We start from the raw sequence: 22,847 nt of genomic DNA, 5'->3' as shown, positions 1-22,847 counted from the left end.
CTTTGAATAGTTCAAACATACACACAATTAAGACTTAGGAATTAGAGTTAAAAACACCAACACATTCACTCCAACACAGAAATTCGGGATACAATGGAACATCAGAAGTATCCGACGAAATATTCTAGAACTGAAAATGCTTATTTCAAACTCTAGTCCCACAGTCATAGCCCTTCAAGAAACTATGACTCCAAACAACTTCGATAAACACTTCATCTCAAAATATATCACATATTTCAAAGAGGGTCCCAACCCCTCAAAAAACGGAGTTGCAATCGCAATCAAAGATGGCACTCCACATGATCTTCTTCCCATTACCACTGATCTTCAGGCAGTGGTAGTGCGCATTAAACACCCCTTTCCAATCACCGTCGTTAGCATCTACATCACTTATGATTCCGATCCGAACACTCTACGCGGCCAACTGGACCATCTGTTCGCCCAACTTCCCGCCCCAATCATGCTTATGGGTGATTTCAACGCCCACTCATACGCCTGGGGAGGTGCATACCTCGATCGAAAAGGATCCATCATTGAGGATTTCATATCCGACCATTCTCTTCTCCTTCTTAACAACGGCCAACACACCAGAATCCATTATTCTGGTACTACTTCAGCCATCGATCTCACTATAGTATCAGACAAACTATCTTCAAAACTTTCTTGGAACATCCACGATGATACTTGCGGAAGCGATCATTTTCCAATCTTCACTTCCTTCGGCCAAACTTCTCCAGAGTTTTCAACAAGGCCAAGATGGAAATTTGAATACGCTGACTGGGCTGGCTATCAGTTTGACATTGAAAACCGCCTCTCCGCTAAACGAGATTGGACAGCCGAGGAATTCTCCAAAGTTGTCCTAGAAGTTGCAATGGTGCACATCCCCAGAACCAGTGGCATCCCTGGCAGGAAATGTGTCCCATGGTGGTCGCCTGAGCTGAAGGCAGCGATCAAAGGTCGACGTAAGGCCCTACGCAAATTAAGAAAGGCCCATCCGGACAGCCCACTGAGACCCACTCTGCTTGCAGAGTTCCAAAGGGCTCGCAAAGAAGCTAAGACTGCTATCAACACAGCCAAGCACAACAGTTGGGTTAAATTCGTCAGCGAAATTAATCCCAACGCGTCAACAAAGGAGTTATGGAGTAAGATTGGCAGGCTTCATGGAAAGAAAAGAAGCAAAGAATATAATCTTCTAATTAACGGTCAATACACCAATGACCGGAAAATCATCGCCGAGGCGTTTGGAGATTTCTTTGCTTCCGCCTCCTCCAATCAAAACTACGACCAAACCTTTCTAACCCACAAAACGGAATGCGAAAGAATTCCCATCGATTTTCATACCGATGTGGAATTTGACTTCAACAAAAACCTCTCCCTCAAAGAGCTCGATTGGGTACTGAACAAAGTCAAACAAGGATCCACAGGACCTGATGACATCAGCTACCCTATGCTTAAGAATCTACCCCATCTCGGGAAAAAAGCACTTCTGAAGCTCCTCAACAAAGTCTGGGACAGTGGAACCCTCCCCAGTTGCTGGAAAGAGGGTTTAATGATCTGTATCCCGAAACCAGACATGAACAATCATCTTCTTGACAATTTCCGCCCCATCACCCTCATAAGTTGTGTTGGGAAAGTCTTGGAAAAAATGATCAATCGACGCTTAACGACTTTTCTAGAGTCAAATAAGCTGATTGATCCCAGACAATTCGCATTCCGTGCGGGAAAAGGTACAGAAGATTGCCTTGTAGCAATCGAAAAAATCCTAGACGACGCAACTGAAAAATTACACCACATTGATATTGTTTCCCTGGATTTATCCAAGGCCTTCGATCGGGCATGGAGGTACCCAGTGCTGAAAAGCCTTTTCGACTGGGGGATTCGTGGGAGATTAGGTCTCTTCGTTAAAAGTTTTCTAGAAAACCGGTCTTTCAAAACCGTTATTAACAACCACCAATCTTCTCTAAAAATCCCAGAAAACGGCTTCCCACAAGGCTCAGCACTTTCACCAACCCTCTTCAACATTGCCATGCAATCTCTATTCGAGATTATCCCGGACCATATAAAGGTCATAGTCTATGCAGATGACATCACTCTTATCTCTACGAGCTGCTTCGGCTTAATCCAGAGAAAGAGGCTTCAAAAAACCTTAGACTCCATCCAAAACTGGGCTCTAAAAACAGGTTTCAAACTTTCCCCGGAGAAATCCAAACACATACATATCGGAAAAGCTCTCAGAAGGAGAACCTATCTTCAGCTCAACAAAATCCCGATCCCTACAATGAGGACATTGAAAATACTAGGGGTTACTTTCGACAAGAAACTCAACTTCCTATCACATTCCCAAAAGACCAAAATAGCCACCAGAAAGAAATTGAACATCATCAAGGCTATCGCAGGCAACCTAGCCTCTGGCCATAGAAAGACGCTGCTAAATGTTGTAAATGTTTGGTTGGTCCCACAAATCCTTTACGGAATAGGCACCTTCAGCCGTGGAGGGGACAGGGTGTTAAACACCATTCAACCAATTTATAATAAAGCAATTCGGCTCGCAATTGGCGCTTTTCCCACCAGTCCTACTCTTGCTGTAATGGCAGAAAGTGGGCAACTTCCCTTCACCCACCTGGTAACAAAAGCCATCACGAATAAAGCCATCCGTCACTTGTCACTCCCCGAAAGCGACCACAATGTCCCATTAATACATAGAGCTAAAACATGGTTCAAAAATCTCACGAACAAAGATCTTCCCGATATATGTGAACGTTCATCTGCGACGGGAAGAAATTGGAACGTCAAACCGCCGAACATTAACCTTGAACTTCTCAAGGCAGTTCGGGCGGGAGACCCTTCTCCAAAAGTCAAAGCCTGCTTCAATAACCTCGTTGCATCCAATTTTCAAATCAACCACCAGGTATACACAGATGGTTCAGTCAGTGCCGATGGAGTTGGATGTGGAATCTTTGAGAGTAGATACACGGGTAGCTTTTCTCTTCCACCGCAATGCTCCATCTTCAGTGCGGAAGCTTTCGCCCTTCTAATAGCTACCCAAGAATGCACCCATGAGTTTCTTCCTACCACAATATTCTCAGACTCAGCTAGCTGTCTCCACGATCTTCTAAGTGGAAACAGCAAACACCCATGGATTAAGCAAACAGAAGAGGCTGCTTCAAATAAAAACATCTCCTTCTGCTGGGTTCCTGGTCACTCAGGAATCCGCGGAAACACAGCCGCCGACATACTGGCCGGCAAGGGCAGCAAAATAGAACCCCCAGACATGCCCTGTCCTCCATCTGACATTGTCCGCTGGGTAAAACAGCAAGTCCGTGAAAGCTGGGACATAGGTTGGATAAACAGCCGTCCCACCCATCTTCTTCAAATTAAAAATTCCACTCTTCCTTGGGAGGACCGTCTCAATAGTAAGGAAAGGCAAGTCCTCACCCGTCTTCGAATTGGGCACACTAACTTCACCCACTCACACTTGTTCTGCAGAGCCGAAAAACCCCAATGTGCTTGCAACGAAGCTCCGGTTTCCGTTAGCCACCTTTTACTTGAATGTCAACATATCAAAGATGCTCGAGTCCGACACAACATAGGTCAGAGTCTCCGAGATATCCTCAGTAGAGACGAGACCCAAGAAACCAATTTAATTGCGTTTCTGAAAGAAACCGACTTCTTTGGTAAAATCTAAACCGAAATACTAAATACCTTGGAAATTGCTTATTAAAGTTCGCCACTTCACAGTCATGTATGCGTGTTTATGTGTGTATACACATGTATGTACGGGTCGGAAGGAAGGTTTTCATACATGTATATACACGCATTCAATAATAATAAATAACAAATAATATAATATATACTTTCATACCCACATCTATCTTCTATCCATTACATTATACTTTAATCAACTTCCTATTCCTACAGCCACACTCACCAAGGAGGATAAATTCATTAAATAAACCTCTCCATTTTTCAGCTATACTATATGCCATTAAATTCAAAACCACTATATTTTATTATCTATTCAAACTGTATTTCATTTCATTTCACCCCACCCCACACCCACTCCTCCCCTCTTTCCTTCCCATACCACTCCCACCCCCTCCCACTCCACTAATCCCACCCAAATCCTTTCCACTCCTTTCCTTCCTATCCTCCTGAGAGGGGCCGTTTTGTTTTTTGGCTTTGGAACACGCCTTTCGCTAGGTCACTTGTGCTTCGTTACTGCTTTGGTCCTCGGATCAGTAAATTTTTACTTTTCTTTACAGCATATATTAAATATCTTATGAAGCATAGGATCCCTTCCTACCTTCTTCTTTAACCGAGAGTAGAGTGGACAGATCTGATGAGTGATTTTGTTTGGTTTCCCTTTCGCCAGTCCCCTCTGGGCTGGTTTTATTGTGGCTCTTCACTGGGCTAGAGGCGAATGAACTGCAAAGTTTAAAGCCTCTTAAAAACAAAGAAAGAAGAAAGAGGAAGGCAAACTAGCTAGAGGCGAATGAACTTCCAAGTTTAAAGCCTCCTAAAAACAAAGAAGGAAGGAAGGCAAACTTTCATTCTTCTTCTTCTTTTTGGCTTTAAGAGGGTTTAAACTTTTCAGTTCATTCGCCTCTAATAAACTTTCATTCGGCATCGGACTGTTGAGTAATCCAGTTTACTTTGCTTCCGCTGCGCTTCGATCTAAGATTGGACCCCACCAGTGGTAATCCAACTTGGATATCGTCGTTTGCTTTTTCTGTTCGTTATTCGTTATTCGAATCGTGTGTTTTTCTTCCCGCGTCATAAATTGGACGCTTCGCGTAGTTTGTGATGAGCAAGAAGAAGAGGAAGGCAGGCTCGAGCCCTGCAAAAAACGAACGCAGTGCCAGGGGCAATGAAATTTCGAGGCAAGCGTCATCTAATGTTGCACGCGATGTTGGTGCAGTGAAAAGCGCTCGCGCTGAACTGAGCACTTGGCGAGTGTGACACCGCATCGAACAACAGCGAAGTAGGCGATTTCGGCGCGTCGGTCGAAAATGTAAACGCCGTTACCCAGGCATCAACTAAAATCAAGCTCCCCCCGCTGGGGGTGAAGGCGGTCGCTCTTGACAAACTCATCAGCGAATTTGCATCGATGGGTGTTACAGCAGAGTACAAGCTGTGTGGCATAATTCAGTCTTTTTCCAAGCAGTTAACATTGTTTCTTTTTCGTCATCATAAGGGCTTCCTTGGTTCCTTTGAGAATGCATCAAGGCATTAAACTGACGTTATGGCGAAGCAGGCGTCAAGGTTATGCTCTATAAAAATATTTGGGGAATACCAAGCATCTTGAATGTCTTACTGAAATGTTATAAGTTATTTAGGTTCGCGTGCCAGCCGCAAAACTGCCTTCAACTAGGATTGCTTTTGCGCTAATATTGATCATAATGAAACATTGCTACTGTTTTCGAGATTGTTGATATTAACAAAAAGAGTTTATTTCGCTTGATTAGTCACCAACAAAGTAAATTTCGTTCTGGAATTTTTTATGTGATTAGATTTCGCTAGTAGCAAAACTTCCTCCACTAAGGGTTACAGCTGCGCTTCTCTCGAGCATGAGAAAGTAATGACACTTTTTTTGAGGCCAGTAATATTAACAGAAGCGTTTTTTTAGAATAGCGCAAAATGATGAGAAGTGTTTATATTCCTAGTAGTTTCAAGCCAAGAGGAGGCGATCTGGCGTAGTGGTAACATCCATGCCTCTCACGCTAAAGGTCACGAGTTCAATTCTCACTCCCGACATTCTTCCAAAAATGGAAGTAGAAGTGACGAACCAGCCAAATGAGTTGAAAGTCACTATAATACAGATAAAAAAAAAATTGTTTCAAGCCACCAATGTATGGCTCTGTATGCATACTATGGCAAATGCTTGTTTGGCGCTTGGTTTACTTTATACGAACGATGCCTAGAGGTGCGATTCCACTGAGGCAATCCTAAATAACATGTGGCATGATATTTGATAAGTACTTGCAAGTGTTGTCATTGTTCTTTCCATGCGGTGCCAAAAATATATTGATGTATTGTTTTGTATTGTTTTACGAGAACAAGAATGAATCATCAATCAATTATCGTCAACTGATTCAACAATAAAAAAACTATTTCAGAGATTATTCTACTAAGCAGTTGTTTCGAAAATTTCACAGCATTATAGAATAATATCCGAAGGTATAAACAAGCGATTTATATAAAATAACAGCGTAGTTCTACGTCAACAATGCGGTCGTGTCTTGGACACAACCTCCTATAATTTTTTGCAATCCCCTCAATATTGGTAACAAATGAAATGATTTGACTAATAGAATGACTAATATTTCTTACCTAATTTTCTTCGGAATATTTTCATGATGTAAGAAAATATTCTGAAGAAAATTAGGTAAGAAATAAACGTTAGATTTCTATTATCTACAGTTAGTTGTTTCATCATACACCCCACGATTTTATTTTAGTCTCATCATTGCTTAATGATTAATGAAGGAACGGATGTGATAATTACTAACTGCTACTTGTCTAATTATTTTCTAGCTCTTAGTGTATTAAACCGTATAAATTAAAAAGTTTTTTTACTCATTTTATTTTCTAGTTTTTAGTTAATTATCTGTATCATTAGTATAATTCTCTACAATAAAACCATTCAACTTTTTTGACGTAGGACTACGTCTAACCGGAAGATATAGGGGGTGAAATGAAAATCAAGGCACTGAACAAGTAGGAAAAAATGCAAGATTTGGAACGCTTATAACTCGAGCATTTCTCAATAGATCGCAAAGGTGCTTGCATCAATTGATAGGAAATATATCTACGCATCTATCATAACGAATAACATTTCATTTTTCTTGAGATAAACAATTGAATAATTGTGAAATATCAAGCATTGTCCAAATGCACTATGTGCCCATTTTTGATTGGTCCATTTTGTGCTCCTCAAATCGTACCGACCAAAACGGGCAACCAGAGCAGCAGCGAAATAGAATGAAGCACGATTGGAAAGGAAGAAAAATAAAATAAACGAAACATTGGTCGCAGTCTCACACATGCGTAATTCTCGAGCCAGCCAGTCAGCTTAAAAATTCCCGCTCCGCTGCCGTAACGATCATTCTCATCCAAACCGTACACCACATCGTTTCGCATCATATCAGATCAACAAACCAACACAAGCATCCTTGTCTGGACATGGCAAAGGAGGAAAAGTGAAGGGAAAGGCAAAATCCTGCTCGAACTGTGTTGGTCTGCATGGCATTAACGAATTTTCTCGGTAGCAAGAACTGCTTTCTTTGGTTGATAACTGATGTTGAAAATTGACTGACGTAACATCTGCATTCTATAGAAACATAACTAAGTTGCAACATGATGAGCTATGTATTTCCTGCTGCTCTGTTCTTAATTTAAAACACTTTAATCTGAAGGTCATCCGTCCTTTATTTACTGTTGGTTTTTCAGAACACTTATAGCTCGTCTATTCCTCGACAGATCGTAGAGTTCGTCTCCAAAATCTCAGTTATTTTTCTTTTTTATTTACTTTGTTTGCGGAGACTACAAATCTTACACATTATCGTCTCCGAAACCACAGTTTAAGGTACGGTAATGTGCTCAATAGTGAAATATATGATAGTGAATGAGCTGATGACCACCTATGCATTCCCTATCACAGCCATCATTTTGATTGTACGATGCATACGCCAAAAGATGCCCGGCGTTGAACATTTAATAAGTACAAAGCCTTCAGAAAAAAATCAAGAATCAACTATAAGATAGTGAGAAAAAATTGAGAAAGTTTGTAAAAAAAATGCAGAAACACAACACCAAAGGTTCTTTTTAGTACCCCCAACATGTTCATATAGAGTAAACAGTAAACCAATCCATTTAGATAGGTAGGTATTCACATGGGAGAAGAAAATAAAACAATATATTTAGAATATATATTTAGCAAAAGCTGTCCCCTTTGTATATTCCTACGTCACTCCGGTTATGTCCCCGACATTACCCACCCGTCTTTTTTAAATTTTTATGTTTTTTCTTACCTAACTTTCTCCGGAATATTTCGATGATATACTGTATTCTATTAATCAAATGATTTCATTTGATACCAACATTGAGGGGATTGCAAAAAAATACATAGTCGACTATTTTGTGGCGGCGACCTTTTCGACTTTATGTTGTTCATGGTGTATACTCCAAGGTGGCGGCCAAATTAAATTTTTCAAGATCATGGAATACCCAGTTTTATAATAGCAGTAGAATTAAAGGTATGTTCCAAATTTCAGATCAATCAGTGATCAGGAACGGGGTCAAATTTCAGTTTATGTGGGACAATTCTACAAACACTTAAACATACATATAGACAGGGCAAGCTGATGATAATATTATATTGTTTATATGCCATACTTTAATAATTTAATTTAATTAATTATATTATCTTGTCGGATGGTGCACGGTTCTGCGTTGGAAAGGTGTCTCTGAAAATTTGAACATGCAATATCAACAACCGAAAATCTTTCGGAAATTAGTTCTGAGAAGAACTTATAATTGTACTGCCACTACTAATTATCGATTGAAAGAAACACGGCCGGATACCGGATATCCGGCAAGCTTCGAGGGCGGATGGCCGAAGATCCGATAGCCGGATATTCGGCTCTTTATTTGCAAATACGAAACTGGAAAAAACATTTTAGGGAAAAAAAATTCACACTAGAACTACCGACATTTGTTATATACCTATTTCCACCAAACCGGTCATTTTGACCGGTGTGATGTTTAGCTGTCAAACTATAAAAATTCGAAAAAAAATTACAGAGAATAAAATATATTTCATTCTAATGTTGCAAGTACATGATAAATACATCTGTTTGCATAAAATACAGTATTTCAATTTGTATTTTTATTTGGACATAAAAGACTAAAAAGTTAGAGGAACAGAGTGCAAAGTGCAAAGCGATGTTTGAAATGCTGTAACTTCTTGAAAAATCAACGTATGAAGATGGGATGCATATCATTTTGAAGCTCAAACTCCCTTGTGTTGGAGTTATGAACATAATTTTATCTTGGTGTATGTAGATGTAGTGGACAAAAATATCAGGAAGTAATAAAAAATCGATTTCGTTTTGTTTTTTCAAACTTTTTGTAGGCTAACACAATTTTTTGCTAACCAAATCAATAACAAATCCAATCAAACCTATAACATTCATGTAGGACTTTTACATGCAAAGATATTTTTGTTTGAATGAAAAGTTACCCCTTAATCTTTGATGATAAATAATTCAATAAATAATTATCTCATCGCAAACGGAGAGGTGGTTTTGAGAACTCCAATAAATTCTGTATAAAGTTAATTTGTTGCTTTGACGACAAAATTAATTTGAATCTTTTGCATCAATTTTAAAAAGTGTCAAAATTACGTTTTTATGCTATTTTATAAAATCTTCTGTAATTTTGCAAATATTGCAGTAAATTTGAATGTTAGCAAGTAAATTTTTAGCATAGTGTATCCCCTATACTCCTGTGAAAATTCCATATTGATACGTTCAGCCGTTTTTTCTAGCCGATCGATCAAAGTTTGGAGTAAATTAGAGCAGCACTTCATCACACACTGTAACAAAATTACAAAATGCTATGCGTACCCTCCAAATGAACGATTCGTAACTTCCGTTCTCATGCGTTTGTGAGTATGATGATCGTAAGGAGTGATGATATACACACATATGCTTACGTATTTTCACATATACACACACTCTACCCCTCTATTTATTGCTTTGAAAATGCTGTTTATTTATATCCTTCCTGGAGTGCATTCAGCTTTTTGTGCAGGTAGTTCCATCAAAAGAAATTATGTTGACGGTCATTCTCTTCCAAAGATGACGACAGTTTCAATATTCTTCTACGTAAATTGATTCTCTTCACTATTGCTCTCTGATAAAACAAACATTTTTTCTTATGATTTGATCATCTATATTTCAGATACTGGTCAAATTTCAGAATTTAAATTCATAAACATCTTGATCGATATCAGCAAAGTATTCTCTTGAATCTGTTACGTCCTCTAAAACATTTTTGCATTTTTGGGTTAAGTTCTATAACTAGATAAAAATATATATTTAGAATATTTTTATTTTTTCCCATCAATATAATACAAATATACACAACTTACTTATACTGCAAACTACTATAAGGTACACCGGGGCAAGTTGAAATTCGGGGTAAGTTAAAACGGGAATCATAACTTTCACTAGGAATGATGGATTGACGCTATTAAAATATATATAGTAAAATTTATCTTTCAGCCCACCCTATGACAGCCATTACCAGAATATTGGAATGCATTAACGCAATCCGCGCTTTTGTTTACTCTTACTTGATCCGTGAAATCAAAACAAACATTTCTGCGCGCTGACTGAATCGGTCCAAAAACACTGATTTTTTCAAAAATACCGCCCGAATCGCACGTCAGGTAATCAAATAGGAATAACCATGTGTAGTGGTTTTGAAAACCAAACTGAAAAAGACGGGTGGGTAATGTCGGGGACATAACCGGAGTGACGTAGGACTATGCAAAGGGGACAGCTTTTGTTAAATATATATTTTAAATATATTGTTTTATTTTCTTCACCTACGTGAATACCTACCTATCTACCTGAAAAATGGATTAGTTTACTGTTTACTATTTATGAATATGTTGATGGTTCTGAAAAGAACCTTTGGTGTTGTGTTTTTGTTATCACTCGATATTCCCATCTTGTTCGGTTAAACCTTCCTGTTTAGCTATTGCGTTTGCCACTCGCCACAGCTTTCACAGTTGGAAAATTTCTTCCCATCCAGTTTGTGACATGTTGTTCAGTGAATTACATTTAATGCGACGTGCCGGAGAAACACTTTGCCACTCACTGAAACTAATTGTTGTCTTGATGAGCGCCGAACCGAAGCTGCTCTTTTCTTGATGCTAGTTTTCTGATTGTCGTGAGCAGCTTTGCAAGCCAACTCGAGCACTCCGACGGCCGAAACTCTATAATCGCAGTTAGGTATACTGGTACTCCGGCACCAATCCGTTCGGCCTAGTTACCCTTGCGGAGCAATCAGTGAATGCGACCAACAGGGAACTGGAGACCTGCACGGTTCGAGTGCGACTTTGCCTTTCCCTTAACTTGTCCTCCTTTGTACTTCCACGATGCCGATGCCGTACAACCACACGGGTTTACGGTTTGAAAGAAAATAAGTTATTTTTTTGGGGTCCGCGTGTTTTATACTCTAGCGGTACACACTCACTTCAATTTTCAACAGTGGCAAACAATGCCAAAAATCGAACATGGAAAAGTCGACTGAAATATTTTAGGTAACCTAACCATGTACCGACAGGTTCGAAGAACAGACCGAAAAAATATTTTAGGCATCCTGTAGCGGACCGGGTTTCAAAAGACAACCCGGAACCTACGGCCAGCTCGAAGAAGGCTAACAGCTCAGCTTTCCCACCCGACCTCTCTTAAGCGATTGGCTTAAGCGTCACCTCTTTCGAGGACCAATCGCCGCGTTAGTTGCCCAGCTAGAGGCCTGACAGGCAGGCCTAAATTGTATCCTTTTATCAGGATCGGGGGACGATCGAGCTGTACCAATTCCAACCAGCGAAGACTTCTAGAAGACACCCGTAGGGTACTCCGAGAGAACCATCAAACGACCAAGAATCACCCTAAAAGCACAGAATACCACAACAGGGTTTTCTCATCACCGGAAGTATTCAGCGAACAAATCACCAGACTGGCTTAACCATCTGGGAAACAAAGGCTCCAAAACAACAACGAAATCCAAATAATAATCTCGAAACACGGATAACGTGAAACCTTAATGAAATATAAAGTGAACGATTACAGGATCACATATGACTTTTACTCATAACTTAACAACATGACGAAAAACTTCCTGAGTGGACTACAGATTCACATTTATACAATTTATTTGTACATTTACTTTTGCTTAAATCTAAGGGACATCACATGTGCACATGGACAAAACAGGGTACCTGGGAAGTGCGGTGAGGACACAAATTTCCTCACCGACTCCTTCTGCTTCTTTGCGGCGGATTCTCCACCGGTTGATAGCTTCCAGCGGGTCTGTTGAAGGCGCGATGGTAACGGCGCAGCCTTTTCTCCGACGCGTTTTGGTTCGTCGGGTCTAGCCAAGAGGAATTTCCCTATTTTAGCAAATTGTTCACAGTTAGAAAAATGTCCCTAAATTATACAATATATGTACCTGTTGTAGTCGCTTTTTTTGCTCGTTAAATTTTATTGAGCGTTTGTTTGCTAACTAGGAACAAATGATGGCACTGAAACAATTCAACTTTATCACCACAAAGACTTCACGTTATATAAAAAAAACTTACAATTAGCGATCGCGAACAAAACACACAATGGTTCCGCGATGTCGGACAGTTCTTGGCAAAATGGTCGAAGAACATTGTAGTCCTCAGATAAACCGCAGGGTATCTCGCGATTCAGAGCTCAAGCTCAGCCGAAGACAATTTCCCCAAAGCATCCCCTTGTGTGCATCTTGCTTCAACTAACCGTCCTTGAATACGACCTTCTCATTCCCCTCCTCAAACTCAAGGCCACGAAAGTAAGCGCTGCGCGAACAGACACTCATTGGCCGAACAACTTTGGCGATTGAGCTTTCGCCCAGCTCCAGGGAGGTGGGATGGGAAATCTAAGCTCTTAAGTATACTTTCTGGAGTATCTTTTAGTTTACTTTCGGTTGTGACTTAGTACAGGTACACTGTAAATGTTTCAGTGTGAATTTTTGAATTTAAATTTTGATATTTGAATAATTACTAACTATCCTAATCAATAAATAAATAAATAACTATATATATAAATAAATAAATAATTATAAATACACAATAATATTGTAAATAAATTAATTTTGAAATAAATAAACAACACTCAATAAATATGCACACCAATAATAAATAAGTAAATAACTAATCCAAAAATATCATATGATGAAAACAGTTGTGGCAACTGTTACAATCCAATAATTGAATATTTGCTTGTTGAGTTTTGTGTCGAATATATTTGATCAGTACACGTTGATCAAATTTTATCTGTCAAAAGAGTCAAATATTTGGCTTCGGTCAAACAGTGTATGAGTACTCTGAGCTTTCAAAAGCGCCCTATGATATGCAATTGCACAGCGTCGAAACGTGAGGTTTTCGTTTTGCGATAATAGGATATTGCGATATTGCTTCTTCTTCTTTTTGGCTTTAAGAGGGTTTGAACTTTTCAGTTCATTCGCCTCTAGTTGCGATATTGCGATAGGTATAAAATTGTACCAATTATGGTAATATAAAAAAACAAGTTTATTTCGATAAAATCGTATAAATTTGTCGAATCACAACATCAACAAGGTTGTAATGCATGCGTCTCCACTGTATTTGCATCAAAATAACCTATTCACAGTATTAAGATCTCATTATTTTGATCACATAATCCTTAGCAAAATGCTAGAAAGCAAGCATCAAGTGGACACACTATTTTCAAACTAAATGTTTCAACAACAAAAAAAGTTGTTCCTGATGTTTAAAATCATATTAGGGCCATTTAAAATCAAATATATTTTATATATTTATAAAAAAACCTCACTCATATTACCATTATATGTACTATTGCGATAATAGGTACTTCTGCCCTATCTTCCTCATAACTCTCTCTCGTTTTTGCTCTACCCACGCAATATACGAGTTCTTGGATAGCAGTTAATGTAATATAAAATTTAAAAAATAAATAAATGTAAAAATAAAAATTATATAAGGTTGTGTCCAAGATACGACCGCATTGTTGACTACGCTGTCATTTTATATAAGTCGCTAGTTTATAACTTCGGATATTATTTTCTAATGCTGTGAAATTTTAGAAATAACTGTTTAGTAGAATGGTTTATGGTTGACGATAATTGATTGATGATTCATTTTTGCCCTCGCAAAACATCACACTAGCTGATCGTATGTCGCAATTTGTTTCATGTCAATGCATTGAAAATTTACCTCGAACGCTATTCCGGTGGCCTTTTCCGCAATTGACATAGACTCAGCTACAGTCGATTATATACTTGTTGCACGTCATAGCACGCATACAGCGCCATACATTGGAGGCTTGGAGCCAATTCCGAAGTGAAGAATAGCATCATAAACTTGTCGCATAGCACAACCGTTTCCTCCCACATATTTTCATAAAAACATTCGCTAATGGAAAAGCCCTCTCGACGTTGGGGTTTGTAATGAGAGACCGTTTTGGGTAAATCTTCCGTACACCTGTCCTTTTCAAAAATGGTTCAGTCGTTCAGTTTTTCGGATCATAGTGAGCAAACTTGTTTATGTTGCTAGCAATATTGTTTCAATGATAAATCTGTTGGAGCTCCACTGATACGACCAAAATCCGTCAAATATCAAAAAAGTCTATAGTCAAAAGCTTCTCGAATCGTTTTCCCTCCATTTTTTATAGTAATCAATGATGGAAAGATCTAGGATACACAACGCAGTGCTTCGCATCTCAGACGAAGTTTCAAGATTTGTCAGTCGTAAAATTTTGGCGTGTTTGTTTTTAATCCTTTGATGAACCGTGTAAAATATCCAATTCAAAGCTACCCAAATTCAAGAGTTTTTTTTTCTCTTCATTTTGAAAAACCAGTTGCAGCTCGCGTAATATGACCCATTCACGTTTATATTCTCATTTTCATCCTAAAATCTGACATTCAAATCCATCAGTATCCTCTTTGCAGTCTTGTTCAAAGACTCGCCGAAACCAAAGGCAATGTATAGCTTACATAGTCTCATCGAAACAAAAATCGTCATGAAGCTCATTTTATCACGCCCTAGTTGGACCTTCTCAGCTTCCTGGTTGTCATGAAACATTCTTCTCAATGCAATAATGTATTTTTCAGCAGTGTGGAGTGATTTGTGCTACATAACTGTTTCCAGGCACCACAGGAGCTCGGCTTTCATAGTATGATTTTCAGGCATTAATTTATCGATAGTTTTCGAAGAAGAAAAGGAAGGGAATTTGTTCAAGCTGAACGGCAGATACTGATGCCAAAAATACCAGGAAAACATCGCGAATGCAAAAGCCGTCTACTTTTGCGCTGTTTACCCTTCGGAAGGACTAAGTTCGCCTACAGGCAAAAGCAAACATCATATACTGAAAAACCTACAGAGAGTCAAACTAGTCAAATACAACTTTTTCGGTATCATAAACTTTCTAATTACTTCAATAATTAAAATTATAATTGACGGAATTTCACATTTTCCATATTGGTGATGAAATTCCCTGATATTTCCTGATTTTCCCTGACATTGTTTGAATTCCCTGATATTCCCTGATTTTCAAGGATTTTCAAGGTACCTAGTCAACACTCTGTTTTTCTGTTTATATCAACAACCTCGAAAAGAGTAGCGTTGCTTCATTATGATCAAGATTAGCGCAAACGCATTCCTAGTTGAAGGCAGTTTTGCGACCCAATCGCAATCCAAATAACTTATAACATTTCAGCACGACATTCAAGATGCTTGGTATTCCCCAAATATTTTTTTGGCGCATGACCTTAACGCCTGTTGCGCCATAGGGTCAGTTCAATGCATTGATGCAATGTCAAAGGTGTAGAGTTGTGATGAAACATATTTAATCAGAAACGGGAAGGTAGTATGGTGAATTGACTAAATAATATCAACAGTGTATGTGGAGAGTTTGGCGGTACCAGAGCAACGAGCAACGGTATCTACACATATGCACATGTATATAAGTAACGAACGTATTGGTGAATGTGCTGCACAAGGAATGGGAAGTTAAGGCAGTTGAGAGTAAGCCCCTTTGCTGAACGGACGTGGTATCCACGGTGTGCTAAAGGAATTAACCAGCGGATAGAAGCTTGAGGGCTTGTGGCAAGTCGACTGCAAGGATTGTACAAAAGGCACCAACGAAGCCTTTATGATGACCGAAAAATGTTAACAATGTTAACTGCCCCAGCAGAGATTCATTACTAATACCCTAGCGCAAATATTTTCCTCCCGCTATCTCCCCTCCTTGTTTATATTTATCATTACGGCTGCATAATTTGCACCACCAAACAATCGTCAATCATAGCACCAACAATTTAGGCTATTTTGCATCGTGACAGGGCCAACGCACACGGGAGCAGATACAAAAAGGGTTTCAGCGTAGCGAAGATGCACTATTTTTACGTACGGGTTATGAAGTACGCACGTACGCACACAAATATCCATATATCGATGGCTTGAAGCTGTTGAACGTATAAATTTACCATAGGGGCGCTGAGCCACTGAACTGTAAGATTTGTTTTTCGTTTGTCTCACCTTGTTATAATACCTTGAACTTTTCATAGAATAAAACAGTACACAACTTTGTAACCGCATGTGTCGTCGCGAGTGTCTTTTATTTCATCCGGAATTCACAATTTCTCACGCATTAGTCGAATAACCAGCTGTGGAGGATCGGTCCCGCCCACAGGTTATGGGCCCAGAGCGGAATTGTGGAAATCGGCGTCTTTTACGGTGGAATTCGCGGAAGTTTATTCTGTCATTTTTGTGGCGTCGTTCTGTACGTTTTTCGGTTGATTGCTGCCGACAGTGAACTTTCACAAAATGGCGGATCCGGGAAAATTTTCTTTGAGCAAGCTGGGGAACACCAACTATGCCAGTTGGAAGTTCCAAATGGAAATGTTCCTCATTCGTGAGGATCTGTGGCACGTCGTGGCGGATGCCAAACCGGAGCCAGTGACCGAAATGTGGAATAAAGCGGATCGGAAAGCCCGTGCAACGCTGGGACTGTGTATTGAAGAAAATCAATATGTGCTAATAAAAGACTGTGACAGTGCAAAAGCGGTATGGGACACCTTGAAGGCATACCATGAAAAGTCGACAGCTTCGTCGCAGCTGGCGCTTTTGAATCGGTTGTGTGATGCCAAGTTAGGCGAAACGGGAAACGTTGAGAAACATTTGTTGGAGCTAGATGCGTTGTTCGAGCGCTTAGTGAATGCAGGTTTGCAGCTGGACGAAAAATTGAAGATTGCGATGGTACTCAGGAGTATGCCAGAGTCGTACCATTTCCTGGCATCGGCCCTGGAAGCACGGCCGGATGCGGACGTAACAATGCAACTGGTTAGGTCAAAACTAATGGACGAGTATCACAAGAGGCAAGAACGAAGCGGAAAATCGTCATCCGGTGAACAAGTGCTGAAAACGCAGGGTGTAAACAAAGACAAACTTTGTTTTTATTGCAAAAAGTCGGGACATTTTAAAAGTGAATGTCGAAAATGGTTGAATGCGAAGGACAAAAATAGTGAAGCGGCATCCGTTGGGAAGCCGGGTACGAGTAGCCAACAGCCTGCAAAGGCGAAACAGGTGAAGAAACCGGAAGATAACAGTGTTTGTTTTTCTGCCAATGTCGAGGGCGAAAACATCTGTGCAACGGCGAAAGTGGATCGTTTGTGGACGGTCGATAGTGGGGCATCTTGCCATATGACCAGCAGTCCGGATTTTTTCGAGAAGCTTGAAAAGTCGTGCGTGACGGTGACGATGGCAAACGGTAACTGTTCGAAGTCCGGTGGTGTCGGTTTCGGTTCCTTGAGCGGTGTTGACGATATCGGTGATCCGGTTGAGATCAAACTGGAAAAAGTTTTGTTCGTGCCGAACCTTGACGGTGGGTTGCTGTCAGTGAGTAAAATAGCAGATAAAGGGTACAGTGTGCTATTCACGAAGAACAGTGTCGAAGTGCGAAACGATTCGGATTCGGTCGTCGCTGTAGGCGAGCGCCGCGGTGGATTGTACGTGTTAGCGAAGCCGGAAAGGGTAGCGGTGGCAGCTACACAGTGTCATACAGTGAACTGCCAGCATACGTGGCACCGAAGATTCGGGCATCGTGACCCGGCAGTGTTTGAGAAGATCGAAAAGGGAAATCTGGCTACCGGCATGAAACTAGTGAACTGTGGTGCGAGGATTCCGTGTGAGTTGTGTATGGAGGGGAAGATGACTCGGCTGCCATATCCGCAGCAAGCCGAGCGGAAAACAACGCAGCCATTGCAGCTCATCCATACTGATCTTTGCGGTCCGATGAGTAACGTGACTCCTGGCGGGAAGAGATACTTCTTAACCTTCATCGACGACTATAGCAGGTACACGGTAATGTTCCTTCTTAAAGAGAAATCTGAGGCGAAACAGTGTGTTATGAGTTACGTTCGAATGGTTGAGAACCAGTTCGGAAGGAAGCCTCAGATAATTAGATCTGACCGAGGTGGTGAGTTCGTCAACAATGAACTGAAACGCTTCTACCGAGAGGAAGGTATTCGGATGCAGCTGACGGCTGGGTACGCACCGCAGCAGAATGGCGTAGCGGAACGGAGGAATCGCTACCTTCAAGAGATGGCGGTGTGCATGCTCCTCGATGCCGGCTTGGACAAGCAGTATTGGGGAGAGGCAATAGCTGCTGCAGCATATATTCAAAATCGACTACCCTCACGGTCGGTGACGAAGACACCCATGGAGGTATGGTGTGGAGAAAAACCTGATTTGAGTCACCTTAAAGTGTTCGGATGCGAAGCATTCGTGTACATTCCGGACACGAAACGGGTAAAGCTTGACAGTCGAGGGAAAAAATTTATTTTCGTCGGTTACGCTTGCGGTTCTAAAGCGTATCGGTTCTTAGATACGCAGACGAACCAGATAGTTATCAGTCGAGATGCCAGGTTTCTGGAACTCAAGCCAGCACTGCAGGAGGAGTTATCTTGCGATGATAAGAATTCAGAAAAAGGTAACAGGAAGCAACCTGCGAAGATGGACGAAATTGAATCGAAGGTGAGTTCGGAAGAATTAGTGTTGATTGATTTAGAATCAGTGAATAATCATAGTATCGAAGACTACAGTGAAGACCAAGCGGGGCTCGGTAGACCCCTACGCGGAAATGCCGGTGTGCTACCGTCGAAATTCAATGATTTTGTTGTCGGTGTCGCAAAAATTGACGAAAGTGAACCGAAGAGCTATCGCGAAGCAATGAACAGTATTGAAAGTGAGAAATGGGTCGAAGCGATGAACGGCGAATATCAATCGCTGATGAAGAAGGGTACGTGGTCGTTGGTTCCCTTACCGACGGGTCGACAGGCGATAGGGTCTAAGTGGGTCTTCAGACGAAAGAAGGACTCATCTGGACAGGTAGTGCGCTATAAAGCGAGGCTTGTTGCCCAGGGATATGCGCAGCGATACGGCAGAGACTTTGGCGAAGTTTTTGCGCCCGTTGCAATGCAGTCGACATTCCGGGTACTCCTGGCACTGGCGGGACAGCGGAAGCTACAGGTTCGTCACATCGATGTGAAGAACGCATATCTGAACGGAACCCTGAGCGAAGAAATTTTCATGCGCCAACCTCCTGGGTATGCTGAACCCGGAAAGGAGGAGCTCGTCTGCAGATTGCATCGGAGCTTATACGGTCTAAAACAGGCAGCTCGCGTCTGGAACGCAACTGTGAAAAAGGTGTTGCTGAGTTTGGGATTTCGTCAGTCGGATTCGGACCCTTGTCTGTTTCTGAAGAAGCTGGACAGCGGTGAGTGGATGTACCTTCTTATATACGTAGACGATATTGTTGTGGTATGTGGTGACGAGCAGCAGATGAACCTGTTGGAACAACATCTGCGCAAGCATTTTGAAATCTCGTCGTTAGGACAGATAAGCCATTTCCTGGGTGTTAAGGTCGGAAGAAGCGGTGATGGATTCTACTCTCTTAGTCAGAAAGCGTTTATCAAGGAGATCACGGAACGTTTCGGACTTACCGGGGCGAAAGCATCCAAGTATCCATTGGACGTAGGATACATGAAGCAATCGGATTCTGAACCATTACCCGACAACGTACAGTACCACAGCTTAGTGGGAGCCCTATTGTATTTGGCCACGAATACCAGACCGGATATTGCAGCATCCGTGTCTATCCTCAGTCGCAGCAGTAGCAATCCAACACAGCGGGATTGGATCGAACTTAAGCGCGTGGTTCGATACCTGATCGGAACCGAAGATCTGGTTCTACGACTTGGGCTCAAGAAGGAAGATGAGTTGAAGCTGACTGGATATAGCGACGCGGACTGGGCTGGTGATACTTCTGACCGGAAGTCCACCAGCGGTTTCGTTTTCAAGCTGGGTGATGCAGTGGTCAGCTGGGGCAGTAGAAAGCAGAACTGTGTAACCATGTCCACAATGGAAGCGGAATATGTCGCTCTGTCTGAGGCGGCACAGGAAGCAGTGTGGCTACGACGTTTGCTGTGTGAGCTTGGGGAAGAACAGCAGCTGCCAACCAAGATCAACGAGGATAATCGAGGGTGTATCGACTTCGTTTCTCTTGAGCGGCAAAACAAACGCAGCAAGCATATCGATACAAGACTGTACCATGCGAAAGATCTGTATACGAAAGGGTTGATTCAGCTCGAGTACTGCCCAACCGACAGAATGGTTGCGGACATCTTTACGAAGCCTTTGGGACCACTGAAGATGAAGCAGCATACAGCCAATCTAGGGTTGACCAATCTGGTAAGAGAAAAAATCTGTTCAGTAATCAGCGAGGAGGAGTGTTGAACGTATAAATTTACCATAGGGGCGCTGAGCCACTGAACTGTAAGATTTGTTTTTCTTTTGTCTCACCTTGTTATAATACCTTGAACTTTTCATAGAATAAAACAGTACACAACTTTGTAACCGCATGTGTCGTCGCGAGTGTCTTTTATTTCATCCGGAATTCACAGTTTCTCACGCATTAGTCGAATAACTGTGCTATTCTCCAGCTGTGGAGGATCGGTCCCGCCCACAGAAGCAACTAACACACACTTATCTCCGATTTGCGCTTATTTCAACAGAAGCCCTTTCTGTTAATATTGCCGGTCTAGATTAGCTTAGCTAGCTTAGCTTGCCTTGGAGGAGAGAGCTTTGCTACCGTCATGCGAAACCAAATCACAGGCAAAATTCCATTCCACATTTATTTTCTTGGTGCGCCGACAATTGTCTAGCCCCACACAATTGTGTAGCTCGGAACTTTAATGTAATGGCGTCAGTGTGATACAATGATTGCAATGACAGAGACATCAGTGAGTGAGTAATTTGGTCGCGTCCACAGCTCAGTCCGAAACGAAGACATGTGATGGCGCAAAACAAGGAAAAACAAGCGATGTTCATTGCTTCGTATCTAGAACGATACTGAAAGTTTGCCTCAGCGAGATCCACTGTTTATACTCTATTCAAATATTCCCCTCCGTACCTTTGTTTCTTTCTTTTCCTTTGTTCACGGATACTTTAAATATTACGATTTCCCCTTCAGTCAGTCCTCTGTTTCTAGGAGGCTTTAAACTTTGCAGTTCATTTGCCTCTAAATTTCCCCTTCATCGCTTGTCGATAAGTTGCTCGTTATTGACGGCACGGGTAGAAAAGCTTACAAATCAGCAGAACAAATGTATGAAAAAATGGAAACGCTTACAGTTCATGAATTTTAACCATTTACACACAAGGGGATTGTAATGTATAGCGTATCAAACAAATATTGGGGAATTTCCGATTCGTTTGGTATGTAAATCGCCAAAATCCGTTTGCGGCAAAAATAGTTATTAGCGTTAACTTTATTTCATAAGAACGTGACCTGTTTCTGATTTGGCGCCCTTAATAAAAGACGTAGTTCTACGTCAAAAAAACTTTCTAATCAAATATAACTGCCTACACTCGTAATAAACAATGTGGAGAAATACATCTGTTTTATCACGATAATTATGTTGAAGAACTGTGTTGGATTTCATTCTAAGCGACAAACTTGCAAATGAGGGTCCACACCTCTTATTGAAAGTATAAACTATATTTTCGAGAACGAATTCCGATGAAATGATTTACCACCGTAACGGTTGCACTTGAGTGGGATTTTTTCCTGCGCAAGCAGGAAAGTGAAAATGCTTTAATCGTGTGACAGCAAGCACACCGGGGGAAAACGACCAAAAAACAACAAACATTGCAGGAGCGAAACAGAAGCAAAATATAAATAAGAAACATCCCATCGTGTAAATAATTTTTCGGCACGATATTAATGAATGAAAACTCTTTCCTCGGCGCGTATTTCGCGCACGCTCTCTTTCGCAGCTTCCCTGACGAAGATACGTTTTGTCACGCACATTAATCAGCTTCAATTATCACTGTAACGGTTTTCCCTGCTTATGACGGTGATTACGTCGCAGAATAACCAACCACTAAAAATTTGCTTATACCGTTATTACGTGGGGTGATAAAAACGCGTTCGCAGAGCGAATGTTTCCAAGTTCGCTAGTATTTCGGCGGTAGGACAAAAAGTGAGTCAGAGAAATGTCGTTACCCTATAGCTTTGGCGTGATTCTCTAATGGAAAACTTTCAGAATTGGAATGTGGTTTCCCAGAAAAGATTCCAATCGTTGCTGAGCAATTGGGGCACATGAGTAAGAGTATTGTTGAGAAGCGTGGCAACTCATTATTAATTGTGTTTTAAAATATGGTCCGGACATCACGAGCGCTTGGAACAGATTATCTAGAAGAAGGTGCTACCGAGAACTTGTGATGTTTCCAGAGCAACGACCTTTGACCGTGAATGATGCGTGTATAAGACAAAATTTGAGTATACCCTTTCCGGTAGATATTTTGGTGGCTTTGCGTGGTTTGATTCAATAGTCTCAGTTCGTCGAAACAAAAAAGGTTTCTTGAAAAGAATTCATAACTTGTCTGATTACTTTAAATAAAATTATTTTGAGGCTCGTGAAAATTATGTGTTTTTTTCATCGAAAAAATCGGATAAAGACACGTAGATCTACGA

Source organism: Toxorhynchites rutilus, chromosome 1 (assembly GCF_029784135.1).
Source record: "Toxorhynchites rutilus septentrionalis strain SRP chromosome 1, ASM2978413v1, whole genome shotgun sequence".
Taxonomy (NCBI): Eukaryota; Metazoa; Arthropoda; class Insecta; order Diptera; family Culicidae; genus Toxorhynchites; species Toxorhynchites rutilus.
Note: the sequence above shows the minus strand (reverse complement) of the source record.